Source organism: Poecilia formosa, unplaced genomic scaffold (genome assembly GCF_000485575.1).
Source record: "Poecilia formosa unplaced genomic scaffold, Poecilia_formosa-5.1.2 Scaffold155, whole genome shotgun sequence".
Lineage (NCBI taxonomy): Eukaryota > Metazoa > Chordata > Actinopteri > Cyprinodontiformes > Poeciliidae > Poecilia > Poecilia formosa.
The window spans coordinates 1,440,999-1,457,933 of NW_006800094.1; the positions used below are offsets into that span (position 1 = coordinate 1,440,999).

At 39.9% G+C, this 16,935-nt stretch overlaps 1 long non-coding RNA gene across 1 annotated transcript; it reads left to right on the top strand.

Moving 5' to 3' along the window:
* The first annotated feature begins 6,130 nt into the window (after nucleotides 1–6,130).
* Nucleotides 6,131–10,173, top strand: LOC103146303 (uncharacterized). The gene is made up of 4 exons (XR_477115.2): nucleotides 6,131–6,480; nucleotides 6,679–6,774; nucleotides 8,184–8,312; nucleotides 9,473–10,173. It is a non-coding gene; the product is annotated as an uncharacterized LOC103146303 (long non-coding RNA).
* Nucleotides 10,174–16,935: the final 6,762 nt, after the last annotated feature.

The following is a 16,935-nucleotide window of genomic DNA, read 5'->3' on the forward strand; positions in this document are numbered from 1 at the left end:
AAAGTTTGCGTGAGCGGAGGTCAATATTTTCAGGCTTTTGAGTTTCAGCCATGTCAGAGTCATGAAATAATTTATGGCTGATTGTGCGGCGTTGTAGCATTCTAGAGGTATGTTTGTATTTTCATGGAAAGGTTCGTCCTTTCGTCCTTAGTAGCTTGTTTTGAAAACAGTTACATGTTTCTCTTTTGCTTTTAAAGGCTGAAGTTTCGAAGTGCACACACACACACACACACACACACATACACACACACACACACACACACCCATGCTTTCGACCTCCTTCGGGAGCGATGCTGTGGAAAGCAGTAATGGGGTGACGCAGCGGTGCAGAAGGGTGGCGGGGTGTTTTGAATGGTTTTTGGAAAGAGGGGTCAAAGGACTTAGAAAAATCTTAAGATAACGTTTTTCAAGTAGGTGAGCCTAAACAACTGAGATATTATATTATTTAAATTGTTGGAATTTCTGCGGGAGGTTTAGAGAGGGAACAATAACCTGTGTGCCAGGACCGTATAACTTGAGAGGATGTCATAATCCGCTTTCCTGGAATGTAAATGCACAAAAAAAAAAAAAAGTGTTCTGCATTGGTAGGAGCGGGAATTGATTGGGTTTCACTGTGGGTCGGAGAGCAGCGAGTGGCCGACTGCCGGCCGTCAGCCAGACCGACATGGAAAGACTAAAAATGGACCGCTGGGTGTTGGAGTGAGCAAGGGTAAAAGGACCAACTAGCATATCTGACTGGAAATAACACACACAGTTGCTGTTTATTTTGTCAAGGCTTGTCAATCACCTTTAGCGAGTGCCGCATCGTACAGTATGATAACCACAGTTTACATTTATTTATTCTACATGCATCATGCCGCATTTAACAAAAATGCAGAAACAAAATTCTGTTTAGAAATGTATTTACTTCTCCTGCTCAGCTCTTACAAATTTCTGGCAAGTTTACTTTCACACCATGTCTGTTGTACTTTCAAGAACTATTGATGCTTCAGCTCATAGTGGTATCTTTGGTCTCCCGGAGCATTACAGTCAATACTCCGTAAGAGAGTTGGAAGTGATAGCTTTTACCTCTGTGATCGCGAGGCGTCACCTTCTTCTTAACTGGAAATCAACTATAGCCCCCCCAGCACAATGTAGATAAATGAGGTCATGTCCTTTTTGAAGGTGGAGAAAATTAGATATTCAAAAACTGGAAACTTGAACAAATTCTACTTTAAATGGCAACCATTTATTGAGTTTGTTGCTTCAGTGTAGAAATGTAAACCCCCTGCGCATCAATCCCCCCCTTTTTATTTATGTATTTACTTATTTTATTTATTTCTTAATTTTTTCTAATTTAATTAATTAATTTAAATTTTTTTTTCTTTTCCCAGTTTTTCTTTTTCCTCTGGAGGCGTATATGTGTGTGTGTATGTGTATGTATGCATGTATACATGTGTATGTGGTTTTTTTTCACTACTAATTCTCTTTCACAATGTTTTACTATTGGAGGTGTTCTGTATGTGTTCCTTTGTTCCAGAAAACATGTATCGCCTGGGAACTGCAGGTGAAAAATTGGCATTCTTATTTACAGAAGTGCTACTGTATGTTTTGTTCCTGTAATAAATAAATATATATATGTATAAAAAAAGAAATGTATTTACTACTGTTCTTACTTACTTATATCCTTATTTTACCTTTTCGCGTTAAAAGTGATTTAAAGTCTGCTGACGTGCATTAAAAGATTGTTTTTGGCAATAAAGCACCTGATAAGGTTTAGATCCAACACAGTGCAGAAATGCAATGTCAGCATTAATGGAAATTATTACGAGTTTGATATTCCTTGATATAATAAAAAAAATGAAAAAGAGCTGATTTCTGGTGTATGCCTTTAGGAAGGAAAAAGCAAAATGAGGTTTCCACCAGCATAGATAGGATTGATCCAATCCAATCATTCACATTCAGTACAGTTCAATGTAGAACATCCCAGCAGAAATCAGTAGATCACATGATGCCAGTTTGTGTAAAGGTATGTAAGAAAGCCTAAGACAGCCCAGTCAGATGCATCATGTAGTTACACTGAAATGGAAAAACTTAGGCTCAGCATTAGAGACACCGGTACAGGTCTCACTTTAATGCTCTTTTGTCATCTTTACAAATAAAATGAAGGTTTCAAACTGTCACAAACCGTCTCAAAACATTTCTGTCGATGTGTAGGATTAACCAGTTCAGGTTTGGTCAGTCTAAATATTTTAGATTTTTAACTAGAGACGACCAGTCTCATATCAACGTCACATTAGCCCTTTAGCTATTGAGCCATGGTGCATGGCATTATGCAACCTGCCATATTTAATCCAAATATGGTTTATTTTTCTGCTTGGTACCCAAGGTTACGCCACATAAACAATTTTACATGTGGAACTTTCTTCAGTGTTCATGTAACTAAGTGGCTTTAGTGGCCAACTCTGTCAACATAACAGGGAAAGTCATCAAAATAACAAAATAACAAGAAGCACAGTAGCCTTTAATACTGCTCTCTGACCAAAATAAGGAGCTGTAAACATCCCTCATCCTGACAAACAGGTGACCAGACATGGTATGCAGGCATATAAATATAAGAAATACATCAATGTGTGAAAAAACACAGGGGAAAAAAAATCGAAAGAGATAATTGAATATATAAAAATAACAAAATCTGAACTGATTCCATGATGCCTGTGTGTTTAAAAAGACAGATGGTGCAGTTTTATAAGTATCAATTGTTTTTGTAAATTTTATCCTTCACGTAGAAGCTGAAAAGTCTCGGTTTTGTTTTCCATCTTTGCGAAACATTAAGTGCTGACTTTACTGCTCAGGCATAAAACGACGAGAGCACGGAAATACTCAGCGGTGCTGATTTAGAAGAAATCAGATGATTAAAAATAAATAAATACATAAATCAAATGCAATCTGTTGCCGGCCAATAAAATTGTTACAGGATCTCTTTGTTGTAAAATATAAGTAGTCCTGGTGAAAGTTTATTAGCGAGTGTTATTAGTGAACCAGAGTGGAAAACCCTCTGTGGTGTTCATGGTCAAGTTCCCACTCTCCCCCCTCCACTGCCAGCCCCTCACATTTCTCTGTCCTCTCCTTCCCCTCTCCTTCTCTGTACTGTCGGAAAACTAATAAAAACCTGAAGGAGGGCAGATTGCTCACCCTTCTTTGAAAAAAATAAAAAAAGTAATGTCGAGGATTATTCCTGACAGCTGTGCGGTCCTGAGCCCATATCTAAGAAGCCGCCGCCATAGAGGTCAACTCGCACTCTAGCCTTTAAATCAATCACATGTCAAGGCTGTGAATAGCAGACCAATAAGCTCAATTAACACCAAAATACTCTGAATCTGTGCCCTTCTGTCGCCCGTCACCACCTCCCATGCGAGGCCTCTCAGATCAGACATGTGAAGACACCGGCGTATCTATGGTGGGCCCTGAACCCACCACAGATACGTCCCAGCCGCAGCTTCGCAGCGACACGCAGCCCTTCTCAAGCTATAGCCACATAACTTGAGCCTGCACTTGCACACAAACAGCTTGGAGCCTATTTATACATCATGTCCTGGCAGCGCGCATGGGAAAACAAGACCCCGGCACTATCAGCGTATCCAGTGTTGTCTGCCTCCTCTCAGTGTTCTTGCCCCCCACGCCCCCCGACTGATGGCGGGCAGGACAGAGACATGAGATAGCTGCTTAGGATAGCTGAAAGATGGCTGCTTTAGATAGCTGGAAATACCAAAACAACTTGATTATGCATTTGGCAAGATGGAGCAGTTGCTGATATTCCACACGCTGCATTCCTCCCCGCCGTTGGCATGTAATTGTGTGCAGTGTCACGTTATCAAACCATTATCAACGAAACAGCAGGATGGCATCCTTTAAGCCTCAGGTCGGCCTGCAGACCTTTGTGCCTCACTTTGTTGTGAAACGAAAGAGGCCTTAGCCACCGATTTTCATGTGGATCCCGTTTCAGCTGGTACCCTAAAGAAAACAAGAAAGACGCGGGGAAACAGAACAACACGACAAAATCAGAAGAACTGACAACAACTGATCTGTAAACTTTGATTATTAAAAAAAACTGCACAAAATTAATGAATAAGGTAAAAAGTTGGAAATGTACAAACTAGTCAAAAGATTAAGATGTAAAACATTTTACTCTGAAAAATTATTATTTTAATTAATTCTGGAATAAAATGATTAAATTAAACATATAATTTTAATCTAAGTAGAGATGTAATTTTTTTTTTACATCTCTGCTGAGGATAGGATGTTGACTCTCTCTGAAAAGCCCACTTAACGTAAAAAAATAAAAAATAAAAGTACTTGTTGGAAAACATTTAATTAGCTTAAACTGGATTAGCATCTCAATTCTTATACATTGTTGTTTGTTTGACTGCTGTGATACTAATGAAAACTCTAGTATCAATGAAGTGAAAATACAATTTGAAAGAAATTTGAAAAGAAAAAAAGTTCAAATTTGGAGCATTTCTGAAAGTTTAATTGCGGACCTGCAAATTGTGGAATCAAACCAGGTCAGGAATTCAACGCAGAATAAATCAAAACACATCTCAGCATCCACATCCGACTACCTTCTTAACATTTTACTGACCTAGACGTCAGTAAAACTCCAAACAGGCCCAGTTGGGACATTTATTTTTAAAAAATTCCCTCCACTGTTTTGTTTTTTTTCCCCCCAAATCTTTATCTTCCACTGTCTCTGCTATTCAAAGGACCAGAAACGTCGGCTGCCTTTGCAGTGGTCTGACGGACACAAAGTGGTCCAAACGAACCCATTTTATCGGTGTGTGTGTGTGTGTGTGTGAGTGAGTGGTGATATCTGCTGGAGGTGACGGCTGGTGATCGAACCCGGCACAGAGACTCAGTGGGGTTCCTTCCTGTGTTTTCCTGTCTTATCTCCCTTCACAAGATAACATGGCACCAGCGCATTAAGTCCTCCGCCCTGGCTTCGTTTGGGGAGCTTTAGGTGTGAAAACCTGCTGCTCCTCACTCACTCGCTCGCTCTTATTTAATCCACCTGATTGACTGCAATCTTGTTAATGCGAAATACACGTCATTTTTAACTCGCGGTGACTCATTTTGTTCCACAGCCAAGTTAAATAATGAGGTAAGAGAGAGTCTGTGGTCCGTCGTAATTACAACGATGAAGTATGAATCTCTTTTAGGTCACCCAGCATTTGTAGTGTGCCTCGGTAGTCTGATTACGAGTTGTCAACCAGCTTCCAGGGAGCAAGAGAGAGTGGTTGCACAACGACGGCGATGATGAAGCACAAATTCCTCCAGCCATTTGTCACATTTTCATGTGTTTGACCATTTCAATTACATGCTGTCAGCTGGACAGAGAGAGAGGAGAGCAAGGAGTGCTTGCAGAGATGGAGGGCATGCCTTAGAGAGTGCGAGTGACACATGTTACTCTGACTGAGTGAGGGGGGACACATGGCCGACAGAGAGAGAGAAAGAGAGAGAGAGAGAGAGTACGAGACAGAAAAAAAAGAGAGAGACTCATAAGGGAGAGAAAGCTGGCAGCAGCAGAGTCGGGGAGGGCGGTGTGGTCGTACAGAGCGCTTTAGAGGACAAGCAAAGGGATATCAGCTATCTGTGACCCCACACCCACCCCATCTGCCCACGAGAAACAAGACCTATTAATAACCTGCGGACGGATGGGGGAATCAGGTGGACTCTCCTCTGGAAACAGGCCGCGTAACGAAGGCTGTAATAGCAGCATGTGGTAATAATGCTGGTGGTGTAGCGATACAAAAGCGCTGCAGGATTTCTGTCCGAGAAAACGCCACCGAGCTGATTGACGGCGCGCGAAAAAACACAAAAAAACAATTCTGCACTGAGCCGAGATCCTTCAAAATACAATTTGAGTTTATGAAGGCTTTCTGCTGCTTGACAAAACACAAATGCAACTGTCTTTTGGGTGACAATAAAATTGAACAGATAAAGTACATGAAGTGACCTGTAAAGGATTATGCTTTGGCAGTTGTTGGATTTTTTTTATTTTATTTTATTTTTAAGTTTGTAATTTCTAAAATGTTCATATTTTTAAAACAAAGCTAGTTGACTGTTTAGCTTCCACAAAAATATTAATCCAGACATTTGTATTTAAAAAAAACTGTGGTGTATTTTCAAGTTAAACGCATCGCTCATCCTTACCCAACGTTACTTTTTAGAGACCAAACTTTGCTTTGACTAAAACTACAGAATCAGCTCCTGTTTATGAATGATCACCTCTGTCTTCAGTGGAGCATTTTTGAATTTCAGTGAATTATATGAATTCGATTTTTGGGCAAAGTTGAATTACATTTATTTAGACGGTACCAAAGTCCACATTCAGGGTGTCAAGGCTGGTCCGTGGCAGTACAAAGAGACACAACCAGAGCAAACATGATGGCTCCTGATTCTTTCTGCACAAACTGTGAGATGATTTTCAACTTCCTGTTAAAGGTGAGTGGATAAAATGACTTAGTTCAGGGTAGGAAAACATTTTGTATCATTCCCATGTGAAAATATCCTGTTACTGCTGGATTACTGCCTCTCACCACGTTTCAAAATAAACTAAAGGAGATACTTAACATTTGACTTTCAATGCTGTGCTGGATGGAAAAAGAGTCATTTTCTAACTTGTTCCTGTTTTACCACCAGGTCAGTCTGATTATCCGCAAAATTCAATCAAAGACAACGGTAGAGGATACCAGGGATGGACCATTTCTTTGTTAAATATCCTTTCCCCCATGAAAGGTATGATTTAAACAGGTTTTGTTTTTATGTGTTATACGTTTAACATGAGTAAAGTTAAAAATCAAGCCGTGACGTTCTCCAGACTGATTATGCAGCACAGTGTTATTTGTAAGAAAAACACCATTCAGGGTTAACGTGCACAATAATCCAAGGCAAACAGAGCAGAATAAACGTCAGGGATCTTCATCAACAAAAGTTTTTCTTGTTTCATTTTGGATAACATCTCTAATTTTGTAAACCCCCATGTTATCTGATAGAGGATGGGCTTATTTTAGTTTTAAAAAAGAGGAGGCTGGGAGAATATTTGCGACTGAAATGCTTGATAAAAGAAATTTTAAAGGATTTCCTGGAGCAGATGCTCTATACTTGATCCGATCATTTCCCGATCAGTTTCCCTCTCCTCCTTTACTCCTCTGCTGTAGTCACTCATGTTGTTTGCTTCTGAGCTGTAAGGTTAAACCTGTGCTAACACGGGACATTAAATAGTCCAATCCATCATGGGAAAATGAGACAGCAGGCCTCCTCTCCCCCCCACCTCCCCACCGTCTCTATCTTTACTCGCTGCACCGTCTCCCCGCTCCTCCGTTACAGTCGGCTCTTCAGCCCCAACGCACTCACACACACTTAAAAGTCCAATTCACTGCAAACTTCTCCACATAGCAATCCTTTCTTTATTATTCTTAGCGAACAAGGGGGCCCTTCAGAGCCTATGTAATTTATCCAGAGTCTAATTTTGACACAAAAATAAGTCCAAAAATGAATCGATTGGAGTGAGAAGGTCGCTGCGGTTTGAAACCTTCGAGCCTCAGGCCTTCCTGCGGAGCCCCAATGTGGAAAAGGGGGCCGGGGGGTCGTGAGGAGGCCCTTTCAGTTCCGAGTCTGTTTGACACGAGGGAAAACAGAGATCCATCAGTAGGACCATTTATAAACCCAGCATTCCTCCACTTTGTTCCCCTCTCAGCAATTTGCTGGTTTATAGCTTTGGAATATTTCAGCCTCATAGCGCTCAAACAATTTGAGAATCCCTTGTTTTTATTTATTTTTTTAATGGCATTTTAGGAACGAAAGCTAAAGAAAATATTCAGCATACGAGGAAGACGGGATGTGGAAGCTGACTGATGTACCACAACTGTTTATAGTTGAGGCTCTTACATCGTCCCGTTGCGTAACCCTGGGTAAACACCGCCGAGGAGGATGAGGAAGAAGGCACTTTCACATGACTACGTGAAAATGTTGATGTCACTGATCTCTTCAAGCTGACACTTTCCAGCTTGTGGCGATTTCACGTGCATCATTTGTGATCGAGCTTTAAGAATGGGAAAATGATTGTGTGTGTGTGTGTTCTTTTTTTATTTTTATTTTTTATGAAGTTGTTGATTTTAAACCAAAATATTCTGCAACTTTTAAAGGTTTGCAAGAAGTGTCCCACCTCCTGGTTGATGCCCCATTCCTTGCTCATCTGCTCCGTTTCCTCAAATCGTCATTGTGTCTTCCTGGAAACAAGATGGAGACGCCATCACCTGCAGCTCCTCTTCCTGGTCAGTGCTCGTCTCCACCTGGACCTTCATTTGAAACAGCACAAAACCTCAAATAACAGCCACTCACCTTTTCTCTTTGAGAGCCTGGACCATTATCTCACTTCTGGCAGTTTCAACTTCTAGTAAATTTTTTTTTCTTTCAAACTTTTCCTTAGTGTGAAGGTAATTGCTGCTAATACTAGAGTTTCAGTTTCATTTGTTGCCACTGAGAGCTGCACTTAGTTCATGTTTGTCTCATAAAGAATCGGCATCAAAGTTCTCCAAAAAGTTACTACCATCTTTATTTAGTGGAGGGTTTTTATGATTGATTGTCAAAAAACAGTGGTGCTTAAATTGTTCTGAGAATTGTTAAATGCTGAGCTTGGTGCTGAAGTAACCAATGCCACAGCTACATTGTAAAGCAGCAGTGTTGAATTATGATAGCAAGCTTTTGGGAAACCTCTGACTCAGCAGGCTGAATTTCCGCCCTCAGCTCGATGTTGCAGCTGACTTCCTTTCTTCCCCCCAAAAATGTTCTGAGTTCTATTATGATAGTTTGTATGCTTACACAGAAAGTTATCCTTCTAGCTTTAGATGGATTCACCCAAGACAGAAATCGCACATGCAAATAGACAAGCTACAGATAGACAAGCATACGCAAATGCACGCATAAATCATCTGGTAAAAGACGCCTTTGATTTGGTCCCAAGTGCTACAGCCACAGGGCTGTGTGTTTTCCTAAAAGCATCGAAATCATTTAAAAAAAAAAACCACACACACACACACACACACAAAACAGGAGCGCTAAATTACTGTCACTCAAAGAGTTTCTTTCTTCCTCTCCCTGTCTCCTTTCACCTTTCCTCCCACCAGCCCCACAGTCTCCAACTCTTTCCTGCTTCCACCAGCAGCAATGGGGGCTTTCTCTTGTTTCCTGGTGCTGGCGCTGCTGGATAAACACACAGCCTTCCTCCCATATAAAGGCTCAATTCTTCTCCATCGTGCCTTAAATATGGATACAAAGAGAAACTTGTATGATAATTTTTGGCATATGGTGGTGGGGGTCAGCGGGTGGGTTGCGTGTGTGCGTGTGTGTGTGGAAGGGGGCGTAGGGCTGGCTAGACAAAGTTTTGCCTTGTTCTGATGCTTGTCTAAACTTTCAAGGTTTTTGTTTTATGCAGGATCAGACCGATGCCATCTGACGGACTGGCTGGAGGTGCGTTGCTCGAGCAAGTCTGAAAGCGTTCGGTCCAACGAACGCTCGGCTCCCTTCAGTCTTGCGCTGATAAGTGGCGTCACGGTACGCTGCCTGGATAAAGCGCCGCTGTCATGGAATGAGGTGCCGAGTGGAAAAGCTGAGCGAGTCGAGATTAAATGAAAACATAATTTGCCAAATTTAATCGAAGGAGGTCACTGGACTATGTGGAGCAACAGATCTGTCTTTCATCTTTGATTCTGAGACGCGGCCACAGAAACGGAGCCAGCTGGAACATGCCGGAGATGACACGAGTACCCTGAATGATTCAGATGGCCTGCTGATAGCCGGTAGATCACCTTACTGCGCCGATGCCAGCAGACAAGCAGCAGCTACAGGCCTCAGAGGAGAGAGGCATTCCCCCTCCGTGGATACTTGAAGACTGACAGCTTGAGGTGGTTCAATAAAGTGGCTCTTAATGTTAAAATAAATTAGCTCTAGGTCCTTTTTAAGCCACATGGGGTATCAATTTCCTATCAGTTTTACTTTGCAAGGTGCTCCAACTTCTACCTACTCCTTGTTATTAATATACAGAGATTGCTCAGTGATGTCATGTAGTAAGAATATCCTGCAATATAAGTTCTATAGATAGTTACTCAAAATGAATAAAAATAGACACTGTTTGTACCTGCTGCATGCTTTTTATTGGTCATCTTCAAATTTGATCTGATTGTAAGTAGGCACAGGTGGGTGGAGTACATGAAAATTGTACCTAAGAGTAGCACTACTTCAGCATATTTTCACTCAACTAAAAAAAAAAATAGCCAAACAAGAAATTACTCAAGTAAAAGTAAAAGAAGTATTTGGTAAAAAAAAAAAAAGAAAAGGCTCAAGTATAGAGTAATTGATTAGAACGTCACTCGGACCAGAATATAAAGTAATGTGGAAATTTGGGTATTTTAAAAACCCAAATAATTCATATAAACAACATAAGTACAAAATAACAAAACCAGACAGAAGAAATGTTTTTCCTAATCACTTTTCTTTCTTCATTATAAAACACATGAGACTTGACCAAAAACTGCAGGTGTGTGTCTGGTGACGTTTTGGTTGCTTGTTCTTCGTTCGTTCAGTGGATAGAGTGTCTAGAAATGTTACTTAGGAATAGTGACACTTTAAAAAGATACTCAAGTAAAAGTAAAAGGTGCAGAGTGGTAAGAATACTACAAAATAAAGCTTTCCTGCAACGCTACTCTAGTAAATGTGAGTAAATGTAACTAATTACTACCCAAGTCTACATGGCTGTCATATAATAATATTTAATTGAAAGAAGATGTTTCAGGTTTAAGAGTATGTATATATCGTTTCAATACGTTTATTGAAAAAACATTCCTTTAGACAGGCATTTAAGTTGACATTTACATATTTCTATTCAAGAAAAATTACAAGCAAGCAACAAACAGAGCTACAGACAGACACCCTTGTGCTACTGACTTTCTTAAACTCATCAGATATTCCAAGAATATCCCAAATTTAATCGAGCACCACCTGCTATTCCAAAATCATGGAAAGGAAACGCAATGTGCCACACCAGCACTGTTGTAGTTCAGGACAGGGGGAATGGCCTCAGTGGATTCACACTTCTCACATAAAGGCGAAGTATCTGGAAACATTTTATGCTTCCTAATCTGTGAGTAATCTGTGTAAGATCTTAAATTGTATTAAACGGTGCCGGGTATTAATGGAGCACTCATGAATATTTTCTAGGCTGTTTTCCCAAACAGTTTGGGGTAACAAGCTCTTTCCCCCATTTTTCCTTGATGTTAGCCATTTTGGGAAGGCGCACAGATTGTCGTGCCTCGTAAAGCTGGGAGACTATAAAACGTGAATTGGCAAATATTCTAATACGACGACTCTCTAACATGTTGAGTTTAGCTCTCTTAGAGCCAGGAAGGTGTGTTTTAACATCGTTCTTAATTTGAGTGATTGTTGGGTAGATTGTGGTGCTGGAATGAGGCAAAGATCCCATCAAGACACAAACAACCAAATGTTGCAAAGCCCAATTTCTCTCCAGAGGCTGAATATCCCATCGCTGGCAGAGAGAGTAAACAAAGGATTTGCTCCTATTGGTAGCAAAAAGGAAAGCTTTTAAAAATGAGTTACAGAGTTATGGTTATAGTCTGCTCTGACAGAATATGGTAAGCATCTTCATGTTCCAGCTCTAACCCGTTGAATGGAGCTAGGATATCTTCCAGACTGGATTGCAATAAAACGTAATCCAGTCGCCCAGTAATGTAACTGGAAATCAGGTAACGGCAAACCCCATTAGTTTTATGCTTTGCAAAGACAATCCTTTTTAATTCTGTGTGCTTTATATTTCCAAACAAAAGGAAGAGTGATAGTATCCAATTTCTTAAAAGAAAAAAGGATTTAATAAGAAATGAGAAAAGACCATAAAGTGCGTAGTAATTATGAAGCATAGTTTGTTAAACAGAAAGATCCTGCAGTAGCAGAATGAGCCTGGAAATAGATCAGGCATCTGTTGGCTGATGTTGGTGATACTAGTAGACACCAACTTATAAAACCTCGTATCAACACCTAACATAATGTCCATGTTTTTTAAAAGCTAGACTCAAAACTGCTTTAGTTTAAAATCCTTCCAGTAAAATGCCACAGAAAGTGTCAGAGTGACTGGAGTTTTCACTGTTTGGATCATTGACCCTCCCCCACCTGTTGCTGCACTCTGCCAATCATGTTCAATATAAAACTGTTCAGAAATATGTCTTGTACAAAAACAACATAATAATCCGGACAAAAAAAGAGAAACACAGTCCATCATTTCTCTGAAAGCTAAGGTTAGCTTGTTCTTCGTTTTTTCTAAGAAAAGAGCAGCAAGGTGAGTTTAACATATTATGTGGCGAAAGTTTTGAACTTAACTGTTTGTATCCGGATCAAAGTAGAATTAAATAATTGATGGATATGATGAAATAATATAATTAATGTGTTATGAGGAACTTTTGATTTGTTTTGTTTAAATTTTTTGAGTTAAAGCAAAAAACAAAAAACAAAAAAAAAAAAAAAAATCACGAGTTAGATTTTTTAAAAATCTAAATAAAATGGAATTTCATAAATTTTCTCTACCCAAAAATAGCAGATGATAGAATTGAAGTCAGAAGTTTTTGGGTTTTATAATACTACATGAAGGAGTTATCCAATGAGTCTTTTTTTTTATTTCGTAACTATCAAATCAGGCCAAACAATGACTCCTACTTTTACTCTATTTAATCGTCTCATAACCTTCGCTTTCCTGATGCCGCTCAAGTCGAAACTGAAAAGAAGATGGTAATGTCTGAACAAGGCTTTTGACTTTGGCACCAAGACACTTCAGCGTACAATGACTGAGCAATCTAAAAATGCAACTTGTAAAAGGGCAAAGCTTGAAGAGGTGCTAATTCGTTTCAAATTCTTTGTTTCAAATTGAATGTCAACTTGTAAAAAGTTCATGGAACATTTATTTGTCCTCAAAATCACTAGAAATGCTACGAAACAAAGTGCAAGTCCAAGAACTCCCTTCATTGCATCCTGTAATGATTAGGATGCTGGTTTTCATAGCTTCATCCAGATTCTTTAAAAAGCTACCAAAACTCATGGAAGGATGGGATGAGCAAATTTACCTTTTGTAATCCACCCTAAGGCCCTAAATTGCAAGCATGTGGTCACATTTATCCTCCAAGATCCCAAATTTGTGGTTGAGTTAGGTTCACCTGCGTGTAATCTAAGAAGTGCCATGATTTCAGTTCTTGTGAAAGATCCCAGAACCTGTCACAGCACAAAGCCCAGCTCCTCTGCAAGATAACCAGGCTGCCAGTCGGGAAACAATCCACACAAGGTTCTACATTAAACTCATATTAATCAGCTGCGGCAAAGGCAATATGAAGAAGTATTATTCATATTCTTTTACTATCAATAAACTCAAACCTTCCAGGAAAGAGCCAGAGCACTAAAACTCGTAAATCTGGCAGGATAGTCAGTAAACAGAGAGGGAACTAACAGAAATAATCAGGATTGTGTTTTTACTGTTTCATGCAACCAAAAGTTCAACCAGGGACAAATTCGTTTGGCAATATATGTTAAAATTGTTTTTATGAACATCAATTGATTTTGCCCTAAAGCTCAGGTCAGCATTTCACTGCTTCGTTTTTAGGTGAAACCTATTTTCCATCGCATTTTTCTTTTAATTCAACATCCGCTTAAATGTATTTCTTACCTCTGTTAAGCACTTTGAGTAGCCCAGTGTTGGACAGTGCATCACTAAAATCCTGCAGTCTTTGGAGGTGGTTAATTTGCAGTGTTGACTTTTTCCCTTTTTCACTTTCTTCTACTTCATGGCTCCAAATTTAAGGTTGTTGGTATAAAATGTTGACCAAATGAACCTCTCCCCCTCCCCCCCCCAAAAAAAAGTCTATGTTTTAAACCTGATTTAAAGAGAAAAGGTGGGATAAAATGAACACTTTCATTGCACCAACCAACATCACAGAAATGTATGAGCAACAAAGTGAACAGCTATCAGAGAGATGCTCTCAAACGTTTCCAAACTGAGGTATGCGATCTTTAAAACAACTTCAAACCAAACTCCAGTAGATTTTAGCAAGTCCTTTAAAAATAGAAATAAAAGTTAATCGGCCACCATCCTCATACAAGGAGCAGATGATTGCTGCTCCTGATTATAGAGCCGAAAGCAACATCTGACGTAACGTTACATCAGCACCTGCGTGTCTCTGTTTTATCTGATCTAGTCTGTGAGACATATTGCCAGGTGCTTTGGCTATTGAGACGGCAACTATTGCTTTCAGAGCTGATGCACGTTCATTGGACACCAGGGTATATTTAGGGTGCAGAACATACTTTAATACTTAACCCAAGCCAACATAGACCAAAAGAACAAAAAGTCCAGTAGATGGCTTTACACGTCCCCCGCTGTCCTCTGAGAAAATACCCTGAGACATAACTGGGAAACTTTGGCTTGCGCTTGCAATCTACTTAAGCATGTTCATACAAAAACGATTTGCCGTTTTATGCTTATCGACGCTGGGAATCAAGGGAATAGAAGGAAGCAAAAAAAAAAAAAAAATCTGATAGGAGCTGGCTCCCGGATTCCTCCTGCAGCGATTTTGGTGATAAAACAGGATCAGATGGGGATTTAAAAAAAAAGGATAGGGAATTGTGACACTCAGAGCAAGCGGAGTGTGGGAATGGTTAAACTTCAGCTGAAGAGGTGAAAAAGACTCAAAGATGAGGATTGGATGAGATAAACCAATGGCAGAGGCTTGTCAGGTCCTGTTTAAGAAATCTCTCTGGTGTTTTATGGGAGTTTTTGTGCGCTGCGGGATTGCCGCGCAACACAGGCTACATTATGAGTGTGACAATGAACATGTGTTCAGATGGAACTGAATAAGCTAATATATCACAGCTTCTGCAGCAGAGTGTGGCATACCTGCTGTATGATGATTGGCAGCCATGTGCAGAGGTAATAAAGCGGCTCATTCCTCTGTCTGTCAGAGTATAAGAGCGTGCATTCACTGGCCGCCAACGGACACAGCTTACTTTGGTTTGCCGAGAAGGACTTATAAAATCCTGTTTCTTTTGTAATCGTCCCAAAGCCTCGTTTGATATTTTAATCCTGTCTCACCTTACCCCCAGCTCACAAAGTTTCAGTCCTGCAGCACTCTGGAAAAACAACACGCTGGTTTACATCTGGCCGAAAATCCGTTTCATTTGCACCTTTTCCATGGAGACTGTTGATGTTTTTGTGGAATAAAAGTCAACACTCTGTTAAAACAGCGTTTAATTACTCAGTACTCCTCCTCCTCCTCCTCCTCCGACGAGGGATCCGTTTACAGTTGCAGCAGGTATGTGCTGCGACCATGGAAAGATAAGGAAGCTTCAAGCTCCGGGAGAAATTTTCATAATGCTTTATATATTTTGTCAAGCTGCAACAACACGGACTTTGAAAAGAGCTCTGTGAGACGTTCAGTGCTTGGGTTGTTGCTTTATAGCCACATTTTTACAACCTCACTCTCCACCACTTTCTCCTTTTGCTCCTCGGTCTTCATGATGCTGTTTGTTCGCTAAACTGTAATTTTGCATTTCTGATTGTTGTAGGACAAAAAGTCAGGCGGTAAAACCAAACAATGTTTTTTTTTGTGCCTTGATTTTAGTTTACAAGTAAAATGAGCAGATCTGTATAATTGCTTCAGAAACATGTCTGACTACATAAACAAAGCAAAGCTTTAGCTATCATTTTGGAAGCTGCTATCACAACCAGCACTCCAGCAGAGGCAACCATGCATCCCAATAAGAGCAACTAGATAATCGTCATGTTTTTGTCTTTGGCAGCCGTCAGAGAAAGTGATGAAATGAAATGCAGATTGTTTAAAATTTAGTAATTCTCTCAGAAAACTACATAGCGTTTGATGAAATATGTTCTTTACGCTTAGTTCCTCTAAAACAAAAAAGAGAGAGACTTCAATATTGAATTTGAGTCGTTACATTGAATGAACTTTGTGTGACCTCAGTATGCATTTAATTTTTAATCAGGACAGTCTTTGCACAGAAATAGTGGACTCTGTTAATAACTATGTGAGACTGTACATGGCTTTATTATGTTGTATTGTGAAATCCATGTAAACAGTCAAACACTTTATTTTAGCATAAGTGAATCTACAATCCTTTAAAAAGAAGAAAAACAGCTACAGTGCAATCTGAACTAATTTTTATATGCTAAAGAGCCTTGTAGAAATACTAAAAGCCTTTTTCGGTTTCTTCCACCGATCGCATTTCAGACTCCCTTACGTGTCAAAATCATTTTCCTCTGAACGGCTGCTGCTCTCAGGAGTTTGCTGCGAGGCAGAGAAACCTGCCTGAAACCTGAACATCCGTGTTTTAGAACTTTATTATCCCTCGGATCAGTTTTCTAGTGTACACTTTGGCATAAGGGCACTTTATCTCACATTGTTCCTTTTCCTTGTGCGCCTCCTAATCTCTCTGTGCTCCTTTGTTGATGAGGGCGCACAGGGTCAGCCACAGGTACCGGCTTCATTTCTCTACTTTTTAAATAATAACAGTTGTGTGCAAATGGGCTGAAACAGGTTTTCAAAAAGATGAAACACATTTCAGGATATTTTTAAGAATATCAAGCTGCAGGAACTATGCAGACTCATGCAATCTTATGGGAAACATGAAGGGGGAAAAAAGTGGAGACTGTTGAGCAACAACACGAAGGAAAATTTGTAATATTTTTTGTGGTCAGAAAAAAAAACAGCGATTAAATATGGGTAAAAAAAGAAAAAAAAGATGGGTAAAGATGCATCTTCATTTGAATCTGCGTTAAAATGTAAACTTCATTTATTTAGATTGCAACATTTGCGACTGATCTTGAAACGTCTGCTT